Genomic DNA, 24,030 nt, shown 5'->3' with positions numbered 1-24,030 from the left:
GGGAGGAGAAGGGCGTCCAGTCAGGACAGCCGGACAGGGTTCTAAACAAGGGTGGCGTAGAAGAAGAGAACTCAGGGCACGTGATGCCCCTACATCAAACAGTGATAGCGAATTTGCAACTCGTGAATCTGATGACCCTTTGGAAGGACCCTCGGCCCCTTTAGCTATAAGCACCAAACCTCAGCCAGAATCAACCTTAAACACAAAGCCACCCGCCGCGGGGGCCAAAACGAGAGGCAAAGGCGAAAACAGCTCGCAAAAGACCAAGAAAAAATAATCTATAACCTGTCGTCCCGAGTACTCACCGACACTGAAGAGCGGGTCCTCAACAAAGGGTTATCCTTTGTTCCTACCAACAGACACAATGACCTTAATTGGAACATTGAACTGCATCAGTTCTCAAGAAAACTTCGTTTACAGGAATTTTTTCAGGACTCTGAACCTTTAACACAGAACACACCTCAACAGGTGTTCCTGTCAAAACGTAGCACCTCCACGTTTGATCCTGTATCCTCCAACAGTTCCATCAAAACTTTCACGCGACTCATGGACGATTCGGTCCAAAAATTTGTTCAGGCACAACCAAGAATACATCATAATTTGAGTAGGCAAGAACATCAGGCCCTACGGGATTTGTCCAGATACCGTGACATTATAGTGCGCCCCGCTGACAAGGGGGGTGCCATTGTCATCCAAAATCTACACGACTACATGACTGAGATTGAAAGACAACTAGCCGACCGGGAGGTGTATCAATTATTACCGGGTGATCCCACGATCCAATATCAGACAGAACTACAGGAGATTCTGGAGACAGCAAACTTACGGGGTATGTTGGATCCCAAGCTCTTGAAAGCATTACAACAACCCTTTCCCACCAGACCGGTCCTTTACACCGTCCCAAAAATCCACAAGAGCTTAACTTGTCCACCCGGCCGCCCCATCATCTCAGCACGCAATTCATTGTACCACCCCATTTCCATGTACTTAGACTGCATCCTGCAACCTCATGTCATCAGTCAACCAACCCTCATTAAGGACACGACGGATTTTCTACAACAACTTGCAGCAGTTGCCAACATCCCGGAGGGGAGCATTCTGTGCACACTGGACATTAACAGTCTATACACATCCATCCCACACCACAAGGGTCTTGCGGCAACCAGATCATTTTACGAAACCCAACAGATTGAGGATTTGGACATTGATCTATTTATGCAATTATTAGAATTAACTTTAACCCGCAATTATTTCATTTATAACGGATGTTTCTATAGACAACTCTCTGGTTGTGCCATGGGCAGTCATGTGGCACCAAGCTACGCCAATATTTTCATGTTTCAGGAAGAATCCCAGATGTTCTTTGACAACCATGAGTACAAGCGACATATTATCACCTATATGCGCTACATTGATGATTTGTTCATCATATGGACGGGGAGTGAGGAGCAGCTGGACAACATGATTAAGGACATTAATCTCCGCGACTCGACTATCAAAGTCACCCATCAACACAGTTACTCTGCCATACATTATCTAGATGTACTTGTGACGCTTGATTGCGGTCAGATACACACAGAGGTATATTCTAAGCCGACAGACAGAAACACGCTACCATTGGCTTCAAGTCATCATCCCAAACCACTCAAACAGGGTTTGCCCAAGTCACAGATGATGAGGGTGGCCAGAATTGCAGACAATCCTGCCACGGCGGTCAAAGGTATTGATGCCATAATTGACAGATTTCTAACCAGAGGGTACAATTGGAAACTTTTGAAAAGACAAAAGGATGAGGTGCTGGCCATGAGTCGCAATGACCTATTGCGTCCCAGGACCCGCACTAATCAAGCAGTCATCCCATGGAGAATGGCGTTCACCACCTCTAGCCAAGTTGTGCAAAGGGCCAGTCGGGCACTATGGCCCATAGTAGCAACGGATAAAGAAACAACATGCTTCAGACAGAAGCGCCCTATGGCATGCTTCACTAGGGGCAAAAACATCAGAGACTTGGTGGTCCACACGGACATCACGGGTTTCCAGCAAACACAAGTACAACCTCATTTCATGACAAAGCCAGCAGGTTGTTACAAGTGTCCCAAGTGTACCACTTGCACCCATATGATTACCGGCAGCTCATTCAAACATCCACACATGGACCGGATTTTCAATATCAAACATGTATTATCTTGTCTATCCACGCATGTGGTGTACATTATCATCTGCCCTTGCAATAAATATTATGTGGGCAAAACCACCCGTACTGTCCGTGAGCGCATGGCCCTACACAGGTCATCAATCAATAAAGCACTTAAATCTCAGGTAGCAGATCAACCGGTGGCTCGCCATTTCCTTGCGGAGGGACACTCGCTAGCCCAGCTGAAACACATTCTCATTGACCATATCCCCATTTCTATACGTGGGGGCGATCGCGATGGACAGCTACTTAAAATTGAAAGCAGATGGATCCATGTGCTTAACACAGTATCCCCCCATGGAATGAATGAACGTCTCAATTGGAACGTCTTTGGAGGACATTAACCAAGCATGACATACATGGGATGGAGCAGTTGATGGGACTGCCACATTCTTGTCCAGTAGGGACATTTCTTCAACACTGTGATTCATGTACCGGCCAACATGGTGCTGCACTTTGCATGTATTTTGACTACATTGTGTGCTTTCCTCCCTTTTCTTTCTTTATCTATCTAATCTTCCTTCACCACTAACCATAAATTCCCACACATTAGGCACATACTCCCTATTGCTTTAGGCATTATTATCCCCAGTGATTATATATGACCATTATGCGTTGTTGTCTAATGTGCAAATATGGGCTCCGCACACAGTGCAAATCCTTCCCTATGTTTTTTCTGACAGATCGCCGTGTGGAGGGCCGGGGAGATTACTCAGCGGCTCCGTACAGGTTACCAGGCGCTTGACGCGTTGCCATGACCACGGCACGCGTTGCCACGGCGACCGGGACGGGAACCAGCTGACGTCACCGGATGTGACGCAGACGCAGCTTCAGAGGGCGGAAGCGGACGCCGGCCCCGGCTCTCCCACGGTGGTATGGCTGTTTGCCTATTTAGGTAAGTGATCTATGTGTGTATTGTCATTCTTCTCCATTTTATCATTACATGCCTGCCTTGAAAACGGTGCTTTGAGCACCGAAACGTCGGCCTTGTATAGGCATTTTGTAACCATGGATCTGTTCCAGTAAAAATCTGCATTTATTTACTTTGGAGTGCCGCAGTCCCTTCTTGTCTGCTATCCATCACATTTACTGAAGGCACCCACCAGCATTTTCGTTCCAGCACGGAGTGACGGTTCGTACCACCATTATGTGTGTATGTGTATATATATATATATATATATATATATATATATATATATATATATATATATATATATATATATATATATATATATATATATATACACACACATACATATATATATATATATACATACATTTTATATATATATATATATATATATATATATATATATATATATATATATATATATATATATACACACATACATACATACATACATACACACACACACACACACTGCTCAAAAAAATAAAGGGAACACTAAAATAATATCCTAGATCTGAATGAATGAAATATTCTTATTAAATACTTTGTTCTTTACATAGTTGTATGTGCTGACAACAAAATCCCACAAAAATTATCAATGGAAATCAAATGTATTAACCCATGGAGGTCTGGATTTGGAGTCACACTCAAAATTAAAGTGGAAAAACACACTACAGGTTGATCCAACTTTGATGTAATGTCCTTAAAACAAGTCAAAATGAGGCTCAGTAGTGTGTGGCCACCACGTGCCTGTATGACCTCCCTACAATGCCTGGGCATGCTCCTGATGAGGTGGCGGATGGTCTCCTGAGGGATCTCCTCCCAGACCAGGACTAAAGCATCCGCCAACTCCTGGACAGTGTGGTGCAACGTGGCGTTGGTGGATGAAGCAAGACATGATGTCCCAGATGTGCTCAATTGGATTCAGGTCTGGGGAACGGGCGGGCCAGTCCATAGCATCAATGCCTTCGTCTTGCAGGAACTGCTGACACTCCAGCCACATGAGGTCTAGCATTGTCTTGCATTAGGAGGAACCCGGGGCCAACCGCACCAGCATATGGTCTCACAAGGGGTCTGAGGATCTCATCTCGGTACCTAATGGCAGTCAGGCTACCTCTGACGAGCACATGGAGGGCTGTGCAGCCCCCCAAAGAAATGTCACCCCACACCATTACTGACCCACTGCCAAACCGGTCATGCTGAAGGATGTTGCAGGCAGCAGAACGTTCTCCTTGGCGTCTCCAGACTCTGTCACTTCTGTCACATGTCCTCAGTGAGAACCTGCTTTCATCTGTGAAGAGCACAGGGCGCCAGTGGCGAATCTGCCAATCTTGGTGATCTCTGGCAAATGCCAAACGTCCTGCACGGTGTTGGGCTGTAAGCACAACCCCCACCTGTGGACGTCGGGCCCTCACAACACCCTCATGGAGTCTGTTTATGATCGTTTGAGTAGACATGCACATTTTTGGCTTGCTGGAGGTAATTTTGCAGGGCTCTGGCAGTGCTCCTCCTGTTCCTCCTTGCACAAAGGCGGAGGTAGCGGTCCTGCTGCTGGGTTGTTGCCCTCCTACGGCCTCCTCCATGTCTCCTGATGTACTGGCCTGTCTCCTGGTAGCGCCTCCATGCTCTGGACACTACGCTGACATACACAGCAAACCTTCTTGCCACAGCTCGCATTGATGTGCCATCCTGGATGAGCTGCACTACCTGAGCCACTTGTGTGGGTTGTAGACTCCGTCTCATGCTACCACTAGAGTGAAAGCACCGCCAGCTTTCAAAAGTGACCAAAACATCAGCCAGAAAGCATAGGAGCTGAGAAGTGGTCTGTGGTCACCACCTGCAGAACAACTCCTTTATTGGGGGTGTCTTGCTAATTGCCTATAATTTCCACCTGTTGTCTATTCCATTTGCACAACAGCATGTGAAATTGATTGTCAATCAGTGGTGCTTCCTAAGTGGACAGTTTGATTTCACAGAAGTGTGATTGACTTGGAGTTACATTGTGTTAAGTGTACCCTTTATTTTTTTTGAGCTGTGTATATATATATATATATATATATATATATATATATATATATATTTATTTATTATTCTAAAAAGAGATGAGAAATAGCGCCTTCTAGTGCAGTAACTTCACCAGTATAATACACCCTTAAAAATGCATAAGTACCAGTTCAAGTGGACATATCCACTTTATTTACATTGCCTAGCAACAACCATATGCAAATTGGATCTACTAAGCAACAGCCACTTATTAAAATGACAGCCGCTAACACCACTGAGGAGACTACCAGTGGTTTTATGCCTCGAGTGAGCCCATTGGGGGTTCTGCATATGTATTCTGAATCAGAGGCTGAGGAAATTCTGTACAAAGCAGTACTAGAAGATCAAGCGGAGGCATGTTCATTGGAGAGTGTGTATCGGAATCTACTCAAATACAAACGGAAAGAGACGGATTACCTCTACCATTGCCTGTCGCTAAGTGAGTATTATAGATCCAAAAAGATTCCACGGGGCCTGAGGATGACCAATTCTCCCACCATAGGGAGGCATGACCCAATCTTTTGTAGAAAATGGGTTGGAATCATGAATAGATGCTCCATGGATCTAATGCTTTTGATCATAGAACAGAGTACTAAAGAGATGAATCTTATCAAAGAGAAAATCACGGCTTTTGAGGCTATCCATAAGGTAGCTTTGGAAACAGACACTGCCAACAATTGGTATGATAAATTAAACAATCAGTTACAGGTCTATAAGAGAGATCTGATTAAATTTAAAGCTGAAAAGAAAGCTAAGGTAGACTTGGACTATGACAACAACAATGTCTACCGTTGGAATGATAATCAGCGTACCAATGTTAACCGCAAACCTTTTTTCCGTCGTCGTCGAGATAATCGACATCTCCAGGAGTCATCTAATGAGTATACGTCTACGGCCAGTGAATCGGACTCCCAAGCCCAGTCATCCCAAGCAAGGGGCCCTTTAGGGGTGACTACCAGGGCCAAAGAGAACGGAGATCCAGATGGCGAGCGTACACCAGGCGCGGGAGGCAGTGTAAGAGACAAAGGCAGAGGCAGGGGCAACAAACCCCCCAAGGGGAAAACAGCGAGATAATCAATCTTTCGGACTATGAACTTGATGACACAGAAAAACAAGTTCTGAACAAAGGCCTGTCCTTTGCCCCTGTGTCTAAACCACAACCATTACAGTGGAAGGTTGAAAAATACAGGCTTAATAGAACTTTAAAGTTGAAAGAGTTTTTTGCTAAGCAATCCGCTGTACCTGCACCTGCTACACAAGATCCGGTAGCATGGATACCAAATAAGTTGAAAAAACTGTTACCAAAATCTACATTCGATCCACAATCCACTAATGCCTCTATCCGTACGTATATGCGGTTGGTGGAGCAGGAATGTGATCCATTGGTTAACAAGCCACCCCCCATTCGGGACAATCTTACTAGAGGCCAGAGAGAGGCATTGGCAAAGTTGGCAGCAAATAAAGATCTTGTATTTAGACCTGCGGACAAGGGGGGTGCCTTAGTTATCCAAAATCTTAAGGATTACAAGGAAGAGATTTCAGCGCAGCTTAGTGACAATGAGACTTATTGTCGCCTAATAGGTGACCCTACGGGACAATTCACAAAGGATCTTAATGAATGTCTTAATTCTGCTGTTATGGCTGGTCAGATTTCCTCTGATGTAAAAAATGCCCTCATTCCTCAGCACCCTGTGGTGCCATTATTGTATACCACGCCCAAAATACACAAACGGTTGGATAAACCCCCTGGTCGACCATTTATATCGGCTAGGGGGTCGTTATTTCAACCGGTGTCTATCTTTTTGGATGAAATCTTCCAGCCATATATTCAAAAGATGCCTAGATATTTATTGGACATGAGTACGCTATTGAGACGTCTTGAGGCTCTACCATTGTTACCTATGGATACAGTGCTCTGCACTATTGACGTGCAGAGCCTCTATACAGTCATCCCTCATGAAGGGGGCTTAGCAGCAGTTGATGCATTTTTGCATTCCCTATCAGATTATGAGGGGCCAGACATCTCCCTGTGTCTTAGACTATTGGAGATGACCTTATTGAAAAATTACTTTTTGTATGACGGTAAATATTACTTGCAGCGTCGGGGGTGTGCGATGGGGTCCAGCGTGGCCCCGTCGTACTCCAATATCTATATGTTTGGGATAGAGAATGAAATATTTTTTATTAATGCAGAAATATCTAACAAGATCCTATTTTTTTGCAGGTATATAGATGACCTGTTGGTCATCTGGCAGGGTTCTAAAGAATCTTTGATTGCCATTCTAGATGACCAAAATTCCAAAGAGCATCCCATTAAATTTACATATTCTATTGATTTTAATACCATTCAATTTTTGGATGTTCAATTGACTATAGATAAAGGTAAAATTACGACATCATTGTACTCTAAGCCCACTGACCGCAATAATTACCTTCATTTTTCAAGTAGTCATCCAGTGCCTCTGAAACGGGGGCTACCTTATTCTCAATTCTTGCGGGCTAAACGGATCACTTCTGATCCAGAATTAGCTATACACCATATTGATAATATGTCTCAAAAATTTCTAGAGCGAGGATATGACCCCCTGTTACTAAATCAGGCTAAAACTAAAGTTATGGCATTAGACCGCCAACAGCTATTAAATCATCATAAAGATAAGGATAATGACAGCATTCTACCCTGGGTTAATGGTTTTCATTCAGTCAGCAATTCCATTAAGAGGTCAGCTAAAAAACATTGGCACTTGATCCAATCGGATCCAGATTTGCCGCTTACACATACCAGACTAATGCCATGTTACCAACGACCCAGAAACCTACGGGATATATTAGTGAAATCGGATATTTATGATCCAACACAACAAACCATGGCATTTGCGGGTAGAAAAGGGTGTTACAAGTGTACCTGTACCACTTGCCAGTATCTAATTTCTGGTAGTACCTTCCAGCATCCGCATACCGGTAGGACGTACCAGATTAGATACCGGTTGACATGTAGTTCCAGGTTTGTCGTTTATCAACTTTTGTGCCCCTGTGGCCTGTCATACATAGGTAAAACGGAGAGGGCATTTAAGGAGCGTATGACAGCCCACAGGTCAGCCATTAAAGCTGCCATAACTTCTGGTAATAGCGAACAGCCTGTGGCTCGGCATTTTGCCAAAGCCCGACACACATTGACCTCCTTGAAGTATAGGATGATCGACCAGGTCCAGCCCTCTCTTCGAGGGGGCAATAGAGGGTTAAAATTATTACAACTAGAGGTCCAATGGATCCAGCGGCTAGATACCATGGCACCTCGTGGACTAAATGAACATCTGGGTTTGGGCTGTTTGGTTTAGGACCCTGGAGTCTGTCATTTAATACTATGCACAATGTAGTTACAGATATGTATTATATGCACCTAGATAGGTTTTTATACATGAATTTAAAATTTGGGCCATCAGTATGATGACTAGTTATGATAGGCCTGTATCTGTGCAATTGCTAATTATAAGTAGGCTTATGTTACGATACATGTTTTTCTATGTAGCTTATGCTTGTTGTCATGTTGCCTTGGTGATGGGAGCACTATGATGACGTCAGTGACGCTTGCGTTCGCGCACCTGAGCGGGCTGCAATCCCGCCCTCGGAACAATGGCGCCAGTCACAGGGGTGAGATCACTATTTAGGTGAGTGTCTTTCTATGTGTGTTTGTTAAGCCTGAAGACGATGTGTTAAGCATTGAAACGTTGCTTTCATTTACTGCCTGAGTCTCGTTATTTCAAGTCGTCTGGAGTGCCGCACATCCACTTGTGTATATGTATATGTGTATGTATGTATGTATGTATGTATGTATGTATGTATGTATGTATGTATGTATGTATGTATGTATGTATGTATATATATATATATATATATATATATATATATATATATATATATATAATTTCCCCCCAGATTGATATCTGTGGTTTATACAATATAATAAAAAAAAAAAAAAAAATGTAAAACTTCCATTTATTAAACACTTCAACAACGATTAGGAGAAACATTAGTTATGAACATTTCACGTGTTCATCAAAAATGCGAATTCAGACTAAAATACTCAGTAATAATTATATATGTTTATGCATGTAGTGGAGCGAGGCACCTTGCCCAAAGCATGACGAGCAAAGCAGCGCCATAATTGGGGGTCCAATGTTGACACAGCAAAAAAAACTCAACACAAATGCCGTGTCTACAATTACCTGTGTAGGACCAATTTCCATGTCGACCTTTTATAGGTCGACCCAATGACTGTAGATCTCTCCAAGGCTAGGCTAAGCGACTATCTGCATTTCCTGGACTACACTGAAATCAAACCTGCTACAACCCTGCTCTCTTGATACAGATATGTACAGAATAATGAGATTCCATGAGCTTAGCAGGACATTTCGAGATAGAGACAGTCAGTGCCAGTCTCTCATTTTACAAAAATCAATCATCTGTGTGTGTAATATATTAACCTATCAGATGCAGACCAGCCACATAAACCCCAGCTTGATAACAGACACTTTTCAGAGATGGAGTTAAACAGTGATTGTAAGCAGGGCTGTCTCCAGTCAGCACCATAAACAAAACGAAAAAGAAAAAAAAAGAAGAAGATTGGATATCTATACCTGTGGAGTTATCAATAGGATTGTGATCTTACTGTGAGGAGTGAAACATGCTCATAGTGATTGGGAAGAGGAAGGAAAGGAGTTCACATACAAACCTGCTGTATCATGCTTAAGGGATAGAGACCCAGGTTCTATTGTGTAATGTGTGCAATGTTTCACTATTCTTTTCCCTTTTAAAACACAGTACTAGATTAGAGTTATCTTATCTAAAGTGCTAACACTTTGCAGCACTGAACAAAGTTGAAAGTACAGAGATATGACAAAAGTAAACATCAAGATATAACAGGATATGAGGTTCTCCCTTTTTCTCTAACGTCCTAGTGGATGCTGGGGACTCCGTCAGGACCATGGGGAATAGCGGGCTCCGCAGGAGACAGGGCACATCTAAAAAAGCTTTTAGGTCACATGGTGCGTACTGGCTCCTCCCCCTATGACCCTCCTCCAAGCCTCAGTTAGGTTTTTGTGCCCGTCCGAGAGGGTGCAATCTAGGTGGCTCTCCTAAAGAGCTGTTTAGAAAAGTTTTTTTTTTAGGTTTCAATCTCAGTGATTCCTGCTGGCAACAGGATCACTGCATCGAGGGACTTAGGGGAGAGATTTCCAACTCACCTGCGTGCAGGATGGATTGGAGTCTTAGGCTACTGGACACTTAGCTCCAGAGGGAGTCGGAACACAGGTCAGCCTGGGGTTCGTCCCGGAGCCGCGCCGCCGATCCCCCTTACAGACGCTGAAGAGACGGCAGAACGGAGGTCCGGAAAACAGGCGGCAGAAGACTCCACAGTCTTCATGAAGGTAGCGCACAGCACTGCAGCTGTGCGCCATTGTTGTCACACGGCTCACTGACTCAGTCACGGAGGGTGCAGGGCGCTGCTGGGGGCGCCCTGGGCAGCAATATAATTACCTTTAGTGGCAAAATAAATACATCACATATAGCCATTAAGGCTATATGTATGTATTTTAACCCAGGCCAGTTTCTTAAAAACCGGGAGAAAAAGCCCGCCGAAAAAGGGGCGGAGCTTATTCTCCTCAGCACTCCGCGCCATTTTCCTGCTCAGCTCCGCTGGTGAGGAAGGCTCCCAGGACTCTCCCCTGCACTGCACTACAGAAACAGGGTAACAAAGAGAAGGGGGGCATAAATTGGCGATATTTATATATTAAGAGCGCATATATAGTAAACAACACCTTCTAGGGTTGTTTATATACATTTATAGCGCTTTTGGTGTGTGCTGGCAAACTCTCCCTCTGTCTCCCCAAAGGGCTAGGGGGTCCTGTCTTCGATTAGAGCATTCCCTGTGTGGCTGCTGTGTGTCGGTACGTGTGTGTCGACATGTATGAGGACGATGTTGGTGTGGAGGCAGAGCAATTGCCGATGATGGTAATGTCACCCCCTAGGGAGTCGACACCGGAATGGATGGCTTTAGTTATGGAATTACGTGATAATGTCAGCACACTACAAAAGTCAGTTGACGAAATAAGACGCCCGGCAAACCAGTTAGTACCGGTTCAGGCGTCTCAGACACCGTCAGGGGCTGTAAAACGTCCTTTACCTCAGTCAGTCGACACGGGTACCGACACAGATGAATCTAGTGTCGACGGTGAAGAAACAAACGTATTTTCCAATAGGGCCACACGTTATATGATCACGGCAATGAAGGAGGCTTTGCAGATCTCTGATACTGCTGGTACCTCAAAAAGGGGTATTATGTGGGGGGTGAAAAAACTACCTGTATTTTTCCCAGAATCAGAGGAATTGAATGATGTGTGTGATGAAGCGTGGGTTACCCCCGATAGAAAATTGCTAATTTCAAAGAAGTTATTGGCATTATACCCTTTCCCACCAGAGGTTAGGGCGCGCTGGGAAACACCCCCTAGGGTGGATAAGGCGCTCACACGTTTATCAAAGCAAGTGGCGTTGCCGTCTCCTGATACGGCCGCCCTCAAGGATCCAGCAGATAGGAGGCTGGAAACTACACTGAAGAGTATATACACACATACTGGTGTTATACTGCGACCGGCAATAGCCTCAGCCTGGATGTGCAGTGCTGGGGTAGTGTGGTTGGATTCTCTGACTGAAAATATTGAGACCCTGGATAGGGACAGTATTTTATTGACTCTAGAGCAATTAAAGGATGCTTTTCTTTATATGCGAGATGCTCAGAGGGATGTTTGTACTCTAGCATCAAGAGTAAGCGCGATGTCCATATCTGCCAGAAGAAGTTTATGGACGCGACAGTGGTCAGGTGATGCGGATTCCAAGAGGCATATGGAAGTATTGCCATATAAAGGAGAGGAATTGTTTGGGGTCGGTCTTTCGGACCTGGTGACCACGGCAAATCCACCTTTTTACCTCAGACCCCTTCACAACAGAAAAAGACACCGTCTTTTCAGCCGCAGTCCTTTCGCTCCTATAAAAAGCGACCAAAAGGACAGTCTTATCTGCCGAGAGGCAGAGGAAAGGGTAAGAAAGGGCAGCAAGCAGCCCCTGCCCAGGAACAGAAGCCCGCCCCGGCTTCTACAAAGCCATCAGCATGACGCTGGGGCTTTACAAGCGGACTCAGGAACGGTGGGGGGTCGACTCAAGATTTTCAGCAATCAATGGGCTCACTCACAAGTGGACCCGTGGGTCCTGCAGATAATATCTCAGGGTTACATGCTGGAGTTCGAAAGGTTTCCCCCTCGCCGGTTCCTAAAGTCTGCTTTACCAACGTCTCCCTCAGAAAGGACGTCGGTTTTGGAAGCCATTCACAAGCTGTATTCTCAGCAGGTGATAGTCAAGGTACCCCTCCTACAACAGGGAAAGGGGTATTATTCCACTCTATTTGTGGTACCGAAACCGGACGGTTCGGTAAGGCCTATTCTAAATCTGAAATCCTTGAACCTGTACATACAGAAATTCAAGTTCAAGATGGAGTCACTCAGGGCAGTGATAGCGAATCTGGAAGAAGGAGACTTCATGGTGTCCTTGGACATAAAAGATGCTTATCTACATGTCCCGATTTACCCCTCACACCAAGGGTATCTCAGGTTCGTGATACAAGACTGTCATTATCAGTTTCAAACGCTGCCGTTTGGTTTGTCCACGGCCCCTCGGGTCTTTACCAAGGTAATGACCGAAATGATGGTTCTTCTACGAAGAAAAGGCGTATTAATTATCCCTTACTTGGACGATCTCCTGATAAGGGCAAAGTCCAGAGAACAGCTGGAAGTCGGTGTGGCGCTAACACAAGTAGTGCTTCAGCAACACGGGTGGATTCTAAATCTTCCAAAATCTCAATTGACCCCGACAACGCATCTGCTGTTCCTGGGTATGATTCTGGACACGGTTCAGAAAAAGGTATTTCTCCCGGAAGAGAAAGCAAGGGAGTTATCCGAACTTGTCAGGAACCTCCTAAAACCAGGAACTGTGTCAGTACATCAATGCACAAGAATCCTGGGAAAGATGGTGGCTTCGTACGAAGCGATTCCATTCGGCAGATTCCATGCACGGACATTTCAGTGGGATCTGCTGGACAAATGGTCCGGATCGCATCTGCACATGCATCAGCGGATAACACTGTCACCGAGAACAAGGTTGTCTCTCCTGTGGTGGTTGCAGACTGCCCATCTGTTAGTGGGCCGCAGATTCGGCATACAGGACTGGGTCCTGGTGACTACGGATGCCAGCCTACGAGGTTGGGGAGCAGTCACAAAGGGAAGAAGCTTCCAGGGCGTGTGGTCAAACCTGGAGACGTCTCTTCACATAAATATACTGGAGCTAAGAGCGATCTACAATGCTCTAAGTCTGGCAAAACCGCTGCTTCAGGGTCAGCCGGTGTTGATCCAGTCCGACAACATCACGGCAGTCGCCCACGTAAACCGACAAGGCGGCACGAGAAGCAGGAGTGCAATGGCAGAAGCTGCAAGGATTCTGCGCTGGGCAGAGAATCATGTCATAGCACTGTCAGCAGTGTTCATCCCGGGAGTGGACAACTGGGAAGCAGATTTCCTCAGCAGACACGACCTTCACCCGGGAGAGTGGGGACTTCATCCAGAAGTTTTCCACATGATTGTGAACCGTTGGGAAAAACCAAAGGTGGACATGATGGCGTCTCGCCTCAACAAAAAATTGGACAGGTATTGCGCCCGGTCAAGAGACCCTCAGGCAATAGCTGTGGACGCTCTGGTAACACCGTGGGTGTACCAGTCAGTGTATGTGTTCCCTCCTCTGCCTCTCATACCAAAGGTACTGAGAATTATACGGAAAAGAGGAGTAAGAACAATACTGGTGGCTCCGGACTGGCCAAGAAGAACTTGGTATCCGGAACTTCAAGAGATGCTCACGGAGGATCCGTGGCCTCTACCTCTAAGAAGGGATCTGCTTCAGCAGGGACCTTGTATGTTCCAAGACTTACCGCGTCTGCGTTTGACGGCATGGCGGTTGAACGCCGGATTCTAAAAGAAAAGGGCATTCCAGAGGAAGTTATTCCTACCTTGATTAAGGCTAGAAAGGAAGTGACTGTACAACATTATCACCGCATTTGGCGGAAATATGTTGCGTGGTGTGAGGCCAAGAAGGCTCCAACGGAAGAATTTCAATTGGGTCGATTCTTACATTTCCTGCAAGCAGGATTGTCTATGGGCCTAAAATTGGGGTCCATTAAAGTTCAAATTTCGGCCTTATCAATTTTCTTCCAGAAGGAATTGGCGTCAGTGCCTGAAGTACAAACTTTTGTCAAAGGTGTACTACATATACAACCCCCAATAGTGCCTCCAGTGGCACCGTGGGATTTGAACGTGGTTTTAAATTTTCTCAAATCTCATTGGTTTGAGCCTTTAAAATCGGTAGAATTAAAATACCTTACATGGAAGGTAACCATGCTGTTGGCCCTGGCTTCAGCCAGGAGAGTTTCAGAGTTGGCAGCTTTGTCATACAAGAGCCCATATCTGATATTCCATTCGGACAGGGCAGAATTGAGGACACGTCCTCAATTTCTCCCTAAGGTGGTTTCGGCATTTCACTTGAACCAGCCTATTGTGGTGCCTGCGGCTACTAGCGACTTGGAGGACTCCAAGTTACTGGACGTTGTCAGAGCATTAAAAATATATATTTCAAGGACAGCTGGAGTCAGAAAATCTGACTCGTTGTTTACATTGTATGCACCCAACAAGATGGGTGCTCCTGCGTCTAAACAGACGATTGCACGTTGGATCTGTAGCACAATCCAACTTGCACATTCTGTGGCAGGCGTGCCACAGCCTAAATCTGTAAAGGCCCACTCCACAAGGAAGGTGGGCTCATCTTGGGCGGCTGCCCGAGGGGTCTCGGCATTACAACTTTGCCGAGCAGCTACGTGGTCAGGGGAGAACACGTTTGTAAAATTTTACAAATTTGATACTCTGGCTAAAGAGGACCTGGAGTTTTCTCATTCGGTGCTGCAGAGTCATCCGCACTCTCCCGCCCGTTTGGGAGCTTTGGTATAATCCCCATGGTCCTGACGGAGTCCCCAGCATCCACTAGGACGTTAGAGAAAATAAGAATTTACTTACCGATAATTCTATTTCTCATAGTCCGTAGTGGATGCTGGGCGCCCATCCCAAGTGCGGATTGTCTGCAATGCTTGTACATAGTTATTGTTACAAAATCGGGTTATTACTGTTGTTGTGAGCCATCTTTTCAGAGGCTACTTCGTTTTGTTATCATACTGTTAACTGGGTTCAGATCACAAGTTGTACGGTGTGATTGGTGTGGCTGGTATGAGTCTTACCCGGGATTCAAGATCCTTCCTTATTGTGTACGCTCGTCCGGGCACAGTACCTAACTGAGGCTTGGAGGAGGGTCATAGGGGGAGGAGCCAGTACGCACCATGTGACCTAAAAGCTTTTTTAGATGTGCCCTGTCTCCTGCGGAGCCCGCTATTCCCCATGGTCCTGACGGAGTCCCCAGCATCCACTACGGACTATGAGAAATAGAATTATCGGTAAGTAAATTCTTATTTTCCATTTGTTTTCCCAGTCACACAAGTTGAGTAGCTACAACATAAAAATAGCCAACTCATCTGCCTTTCAAAAAGGGACACTCATGCTATATATCATGAACTATTGCCTGAAGTCATATGGGAGCTGTGACAGAATGGAGAGAACCCCCCCCCCCCCTTCACACACAATTTGTTATATTGGTAATAAAGAAGAGCGGCAAACCCCAGGTGTTATATTCCCTAGTGGACACCATTCTTAAGGCCCATACACAGCAGACAAGATAATTAAACTATCACTCAGAAGGGCCATTCTGAGCGAGATCTTTCACAATCTCGTCTAGTGTGTACACTCCATATCGTTAACAGAAATGCAGCATGGGCGTTCTCCCCCTCCCGCTGGCATCGGCAAGTGTGTATGTACTTGCCGATGCTGGCACCCCTCCACTGCCAATATCTGCATCGCTGGGGGCTTAGTGTATATGGGGCTTTACATTTCAAACTGGCTACAAGGCCAGATAAACCAAAATACTGTATGTTAGGTGGTTCAAGATAAAAAAACATAGCTTTAGCCTGAACTACTGCTATGGAGCTAAGTAAGGAACAGAATACATTTCAGTTATCCCCTATTATTTGGTTGATCTTCTTGGACTGTAAACCAATATTATGTATTATCCCATACATTTAGTTTTATTACTCTTTCTTCTCATACTGTAATATGTAATTTTACAGTCATAGAAGAGATAACAGACTTTAGACAGTTGTGTATGTTATGCGACACTTGCTTGATGCACCTGTGTCCATCTGCAGGGGCACATACACCAAGTGACAGGTGGGTATGTGCACCAGCAGGGAAGCAGGAGCCTGAACTACTGAGGTGGAATGAATAAAACTCAATCTGCTCTTTAAACCGAGGAGTGGGAGGGAGGGCATATGGTTATCACCTCCCAACTTTGGGTTGTGTGCTACAGCAAGAAACTGCATGGTCCATCTCTTCTCTGATGGCCCTTCCTCCTCACTCAGTCTCAGTGGAACCTGCCTTACTGCTGCTTTCTGGACGCAACAATCTGTATGGGATTGCAACCCATACTGGTCTACTTTTAAGAACTAGAATCAGGCACATTACAGTGGGATGTACTGAGCAATGCACGGCACACCACCATGGGGGCTTGCCATACTTTGTCCAAAGGGCGTGTCTATGCTTAAATGCTTCTTGTTTTTATGAAACATTAGTAACCATATATTTATTTTAGGAAGTTTTGCAAGTAACCAAAAACAACCTGGTAGATTAATTTGCTCACAACAAAATTAACCTTAGCGTGAATGTGTATATGTGTACATGTGGTAAGGAATATAGATTCTAAGCTCCACTGGGAATGTGAATGGCCAAATAGTCTCTGTAAAGCGCTGTGGAATAGGTCTGTACTATATAAATGACTGGTAAAATAAATAAATAATATATATATATATATATACATACACACACACACACACACATACATACACACATATACACACACATACACACACTAAAGAGGGGTACACACAGAGATCTGTGCTTAAATTCTAAGCAATCTGACTAGATTGCTTAGAAGTTAAGCACAGACCTCTGTGTGTATGCCGCACAGTGATAGCTATGCACAGCCTCATGCGGCACTATCACCAGCGCTAGATAGCACACATCTCTCCCCGTGTCTTAACATTGCTGTCTACAATATGGGGTTTCTTGTAAAATAAATGTGTGTGTGTGTGTGTGTGTGTGTGTGTGTGTGTGTGTGTGTGTGTGTGTGTGTGTATGTATGTATGTATGTATGTATGTATGTATACACACACACACACACACACACACACACACACACACATACAGGCTGCTCATTACTCAACGTTGTTACCATTTACCTTCAGCTGTACAAGCATTAAAGGAATTTTACAAGTACTGGAGTGACGTGCGGTTTGTTCATTTAGCAATACTGGTAATTTTGTAATAGAGCACGAGCACCCAGCCATCTACAATGTTTATGTGAGTGCCAGATTCTCCAAGGATGGATGGATGGATGGATGGATACATACATACCATATATATTTGTTTATTTATATTCCACACTCACAGTTTCCAAGTTACATCCGGCAGTCTCCATAAAGGCCTTTGTGACCAATCAACAAACGAATATGGGTATAGGCACTCACCACAATATTATTGTAGCTCACGGGTACTTCATAACAGAAGATAGCATCCCAAACCATGTCAACGTTTCGGCCCCTTCTGGACCTTTGTCAAGACCAACACCACAATTTCAGACAGTCATCCCGGAGACCATTGTGGCGTATGTATGTATGTATGTATGTATGTATGTATGTATGTATGTATGTATGTATGTATGTATGTATGTATGTAGGCCAATATACACGATACATGTGATGCCTATGCAATAAATTCAAAACGCAATTTGACTTTGTGCTAATTCCCCCACGAAACATACAAGTAAATGATTTTGATGTATTAGAGGTAATTTTATTCTGAACACTTGATGTCTGCTTCTTGTAGGCACTACCTATATTTATTGCATGTGCTGTTTTCCATACCATTACAGCATTAACCAAACCATAACAGACACCAGATACTCTAATTAAACAAATGTATTTAACTACAGAAAGATTACCAACAAAATTCTTACCCTAACAGCAGCACGCTATGGATGAGTGCACACCAGCACAGATAAGACCCGTGTTATGTGCTGCAGTCTCGCTCTCCTATCAAAGATTTCCCACAAGGGGGGATAATGAGAGTCCTTAGTAGTGATTCTTGAGCAGATACAACAAATCACTGTTTGTGCAACAAAAAACAAAAAAACCTCCTTAGTTTCACCCCTGGCAGAATCTGAAGAATCAGGGAGATTTGACCAACAAAGCAGGGCAGCAGGAGGTTTATGACTGAAATAGAAGCCTCCCATAGGGTGTGGGAGGGTAGGCAACTGGGTTGCAGAAACAAGCTGGGACGCCCCTGAAACCATCATGACACGCCTACGTTGTGTTGCCACTCCCCCGTTACCTGCCCCATATGCTTCAAATGTCAGCCACTGAATAACTCCTCACAGCGACCGCCAACACAAGACCTTCTTGGAATCAGGCCCTCTGTATAGTAACCATCGTGGCTTATGTGCAGTGCAACCAAGACACATGCGCAGAGCGCCTGAATCACTTCAGCCACTTAGTATGCCTGTATTATAAATAAGTATATGTCTGTTATAAATAAGTAAGCAAGACCTCAACTATGCATTGGGTGCAAAATAGAGCAGTTCAAGTTAACTGGGAGGGGGTTAATATAGTCAGGCCTAAAATGGAAGTAGGCAGTGCCTAAAGGGGGGTACTGACAGGAGAGATGTGTGATGAGCGATCTTAACACAGACCGCTCAGCACACATCTCTCCCCCCACTCAGCACAGTGCGATGTGCTGAGCGGGGGGGGGACCTGCTACATTGAGCCTGCATGCAGGCTCAATCTAGCACTGGCGATAGCGATGTGCGGGGCCGCGCATGGCTATCGGTGGGGGGGCATATACACGGCAGATCCGTGCTTAAAATCTAAGCAATCTAGTCAGATTGCATAGATTTTAAACAGGAATCTCTCCGTGTGTACCCCCCCTTAAGGCTGGTCTTTTAACTCTGGCCAGACTCATCGCAACGTTATAAAGGAGATCATTTTGCCTTACGGACTTCTCTGCTTAGTTTATCTTGTGTGAAAATGGTTTGGCAAGGAAAGTTGCAAGCATAACTCAAAATATCTGCACCCATCTATGAACAGCACTGGTTCCCCAGCTGGGTTTGACGTAACTATTGAATAACTGCTGCCAGCTAATGTGGAACTACATGTTCCAGCATGTACTGGACAAGCATTCGGGTGCTTGTGAAAGCACAAGCTGCTACACTTTACTCTGTTGGTGATAATGGTGGGCGTTGGTAATGAGCAGTAGCATCAGATTTTATTTAAAAATAAATAGTGTATCTATTTATTTGAAATCCAAATACATTCATGGATTATGGTGAGATTTAAGCCCATGGAAGACCATGTGGGTTGCTTATTCGGATGACACTAGAAAACGTGAGGTTGTAAGTCTCAGTACTAGAATGATGCTTCTTAAGGATATGTTATGAATAAAGAATGACACATGGTGGAATTTAAGTGCTGGGGGATCCTGTGTGCAGAGCCCCACCACCGTGGGCGTAACTATAGTGGGTGCAAGGGTTGCCACTGCTATTGGGCCCAGAGGCTTGGGGGGGCTGAATCCAGTTTATAGAACTGCATATCAGATTTGCCTGCTTAGTAATAGAGTCTGAACTGTATAACATTTTCAGTGAGAGGAGTGCCTAGTGAATGTTATAATGGTAAGGGGGCACTGTAATGTGGCACACTATGAAAGGGAGGGCACTGTAATGTATCACGTAGTACAAGTGGGCGGTTCAGCCCACAGACGGGGGCGTGGGTGGTGTCGCTGTTGGGGGCATGCCCAACACCTACGGAGGTGCTGGGTGTCCCCCAAGCTCTCTCAGCGTGAATGGATGCCGCGCGCATGCGCATGGCATCTTTACACCCCTGATGTTATGGTTCATTAATAATGATAACAAGGTTAATTTTAGCAAATTGTGTTATGATGCTGGAGTACAGTAGTTATTTTTTTTTTTAGGTAAGGGTTAATTATTGATTAATATATTGTAAGGCAATCAAAATTACTATATACTATACTCTTCAATGGTAGCTGATGCACTCTCTGTGCTATGGCGGTTACAACTACAGTTGTACATTAATTGATGGAATGCTTTTTGTGCTATACAGCAGCCATGAATATTCTGTAAGTTATATTATGGTCACTGCGATGATATCTGCACTATATGGCAGTTACTGTGAGGTTCTGTGGTGGCTGAGGCAGTATAATATAGGAGGAAATTTTTATATATATATATATATATATATATATATATATATATATATATATATACACACACACATATACACATATATATATATATATATATATATATATATATATATATATATATATATATATATATATATATATATATATATATATATATATATACACACACACACACACACACACACACACACACATGTGGTCGCACTCACGCAGGAGTATAACATCGACTGGGGTGACTCCCAAGAGGTCCAGAGTGTTAGTCCAGACGTCAAAGTATAGAAAGACAGCATAAAGGGGCACTCACCAGAGTTTTGCACGTAAAAAGCATTGAATATTTTATTTATGCTTATCAAGGTGATTTCACAAGGAGAGTTCTTTCAACGTTTCGATCCATCAGGATCATCATCAGGAAAATACAGCATAGGCAGCATGTACAAAAAGTTGCATCCGATCATGTACACAGTATCTAGTGTACATGAACGGATGCAACTTTTTGTACATGCTGCCTATGCTGTATTTTCCTGATGATGATCCTGATGGATCGAAACGTTGAAAGAACTCTCCTTGTGAAATCACCTTGGTAAGTATAAATAAAATATTCAATGCTTTTTACGTGCAAAACTCTGGTGAGTGCCCCTTTATGCTGTCTATCTAATATATATATATATATATATATATATACACATACATATATACACACATACATACATATACACACACACACACACACACATACATACACAAAGTAGTGGTTTCAAGCGCTGACGAAACTGCCGACATACATGTGCGGAGAAACGCATAAGAAATAAAGAATTTACCCCAGTGGACACACCGTTTACCGGCATCATTCCTCCAACAAGCCGAGCCAGCAACCTGTCAGCTTATTCTTGCTGCTAACGGGAAGAGTGCATTCTAACGACGGCTGAGGAACACTTAAATCCGTTCTCCAAACGAATCGGGACTGGAAATATACGAGGTTCTTTTATGGTGAAGAAAATCATCCTGGTTGCGATTACCCACCGGATCTATGTGACACAAAAAGTGGATATGTCCACTTGAACTGGTACTTATGCATTTTTAAGGGTGTATTATACTGGTGAAGGTATTCGAAAATCAGGTTCCTATTTACTGCACTAGAAGGCGCTATTTCTCATCTCTTTTTAGATATTATATATATAAAAAAATTTTTATTTCTATACAGTGGAGCCTGCATACGCCATTTAAAAGTAAGACAGAGATAGAATAAATGCAGCAGGCACCTTCATTAAAGATGTACTTTGCCCTCACCCTACAAACATTTCAGTCTTTACAATATTGTCTTCTGTATTCAAGCAAGCCAAGGGTTACTACTGTCTACTGGAGGGGGAAGTCACAAGCAGAGTCTTTGCCCCAGGTGACAGAAAACCTAGATTCACACCTGTACAGGTATTCTCCACGGATACCTGGAAGTTTCAGTGTAACTTGCGTGGTTATTTTAATATTTATGGCGTAACAAGGAAGAAGGTTAAGTTACTGCAGTGAATGAAGCACAAGTGGTGATCTAAGAATTGCTTCACCAAACAGTCATAATCAAGACACTCAAGCTTAAAACGCCCCATATCATATTAAATATCACTAAAAACAAAAATCTTTACCCCCTGATATGTTCTCGTGCTTGAGCATGAGGAAAGAACGGTCATAACCTTGGCTTCACCAATTCTTTCATTTTGCCTATATTAACAGGGTCGGACTGGCCCAAAGGGGTACCAGGGAAACCACCGGTAGGCCCCACTGCCTGAGGGCCCACTCCTTCCTCTAGGGATCAGGTTCCAGACTGTGCACTTGTATTATACATGGTAGATATGTTGCATTACACTGCACTAGACTATTGTGTATTTCAAGCCTCTGCAGAGGCTGGCCACACCCCCTTTGTTGGCTGGCCACACCCTAATGTATGGGCCCCTATCACTGCATTCCCCCGGTGGGCCCTTCATGCCCCAGTCTGACACTGTATATTAATATGCTGATAGGCCCAGGTTAGGGGACAAAATAATTTGTGGCAACATAAGCAATGGATTTAGCATTAGACAAAAGTTACAGGTGTAGTCTGCCATTTCTAGGCTATGGGTCACCGGCATCCGGGATCCAGGCAGTCAGCATCCTGGCCGCAGAACACCGGTAAGGGGGGGGGGGGGGGGGGGGGTCGGGCACCACAGGTTCTGTTCCCACTCTATGGGTGTCGTGGACACCCAGGAGTGGGAATAGTCCCTGTTAGTCGGCATGCCAGCTGTCGGGATTGAGAGCCGGTGGGATATATCGAGATCGCTATTGTGACCGGCAGTCTCCTTACTGCCGGTCACATAACTACATCCCGGGTGCCTCTATAGTGGGCTCTGCAACAGCACCCGAGTGACATAACAGTAGGTGTTTTTTTTGTTGTTGTTTTTTTAGGGAGTATGAATTAAAAAAAAGGTACTAAAAAAAGGAATTATATTTTTGTAAGCAGGACTTTCCATTTAAAACCAAGTAAAATTCAATTACTTTGACTTTATTGACATTACACAAGGCAACATAGATAGAGTAGTGGTGTTCTGTATACATAGGGGTCAATTCTATTCTCCGACAGTTGAATAGCGCCGGGAGTTTGCTCCCGACGCTATTCAATTCAGCAACAGTTAAGTCGGCGATGGCCCGTTCTCGCCAACTAAACAGGTTGAATTGTCGGGAGAACGGGCATTCTCCGACTTAACTCCCCGGCGCGAGTCTGATTCCCGACAGAATCAGCCTCGCGCCGGCCGCACTTTTGTCGGGTTTCTTCTCTCATCCCCCGGGGATGAGAGAAGAATTCCCGACAATTGAGGGTCACTCGTCTCTGTATTGAATAGCGCCGGGAGCAAACTCCCAGCGCTATTCAACTGTCGGAGAATAGAATTGACCCCATTGTTTGCCAAACAGACAGTCACTTTATGTTATATCTCAGAGGTTCCCAAACGCGGTCCTCAAGGCACCCCAACAGTCCATGTTTTAGATATATCCATGGCTCAAGCACAGATGGTTAAATCAAATAGACTAAGGTGCTAATTAAGTCACCTGTGCTAATTAAGTCACCTGTATCCAAGCATGGATACATTTAAAACCAGGACGGTTGGGGTGCCTTGAGGACCGCGTTTGGGAACATCTGTTCTATCTGAATACTGTGCGTGGAATGATAAATAGTAGTGTTTGTGGTCAATACACATCAGTGGCATTAATGCATCTTGTCTGGAGGGCCCTTATGTGCCTTCCCATCCTGAAAGCAAACTACTGTATGGAGGAGAAACCTTGTTACAAACAAAACATTTAAAAAAACAAACAAACAAACCAGGTTGTAAACAAGAAATTACGTC

At 44.4% G+C, this 24,030-nt stretch overlaps 1 protein-coding gene across 2 annotated transcripts in view; it reads right to left on the bottom strand.

Annotated features, from left to right (window-relative positions):
• RNF128 (ring finger protein 128) overlaps window positions 1-24,030 on the bottom strand; it is a 372,908-nt gene that overhangs the window by 67,009 nt on the left and 281,869 nt on the right. The window lies entirely within an intron of this gene.

Source organism: Pseudophryne corroboree, chromosome 8, assembly GCF_028390025.1.
Source record: "Pseudophryne corroboree isolate aPseCor3 chromosome 8, aPseCor3.hap2, whole genome shotgun sequence".
NCBI classification, from domain to species: Eukaryota; Metazoa; Chordata; class Amphibia; order Anura; family Myobatrachidae; genus Pseudophryne; species Pseudophryne corroboree.
Note: the sequence above shows the minus strand (reverse complement) of the source record. Positions and strands in the feature narration are given on the sequence as shown.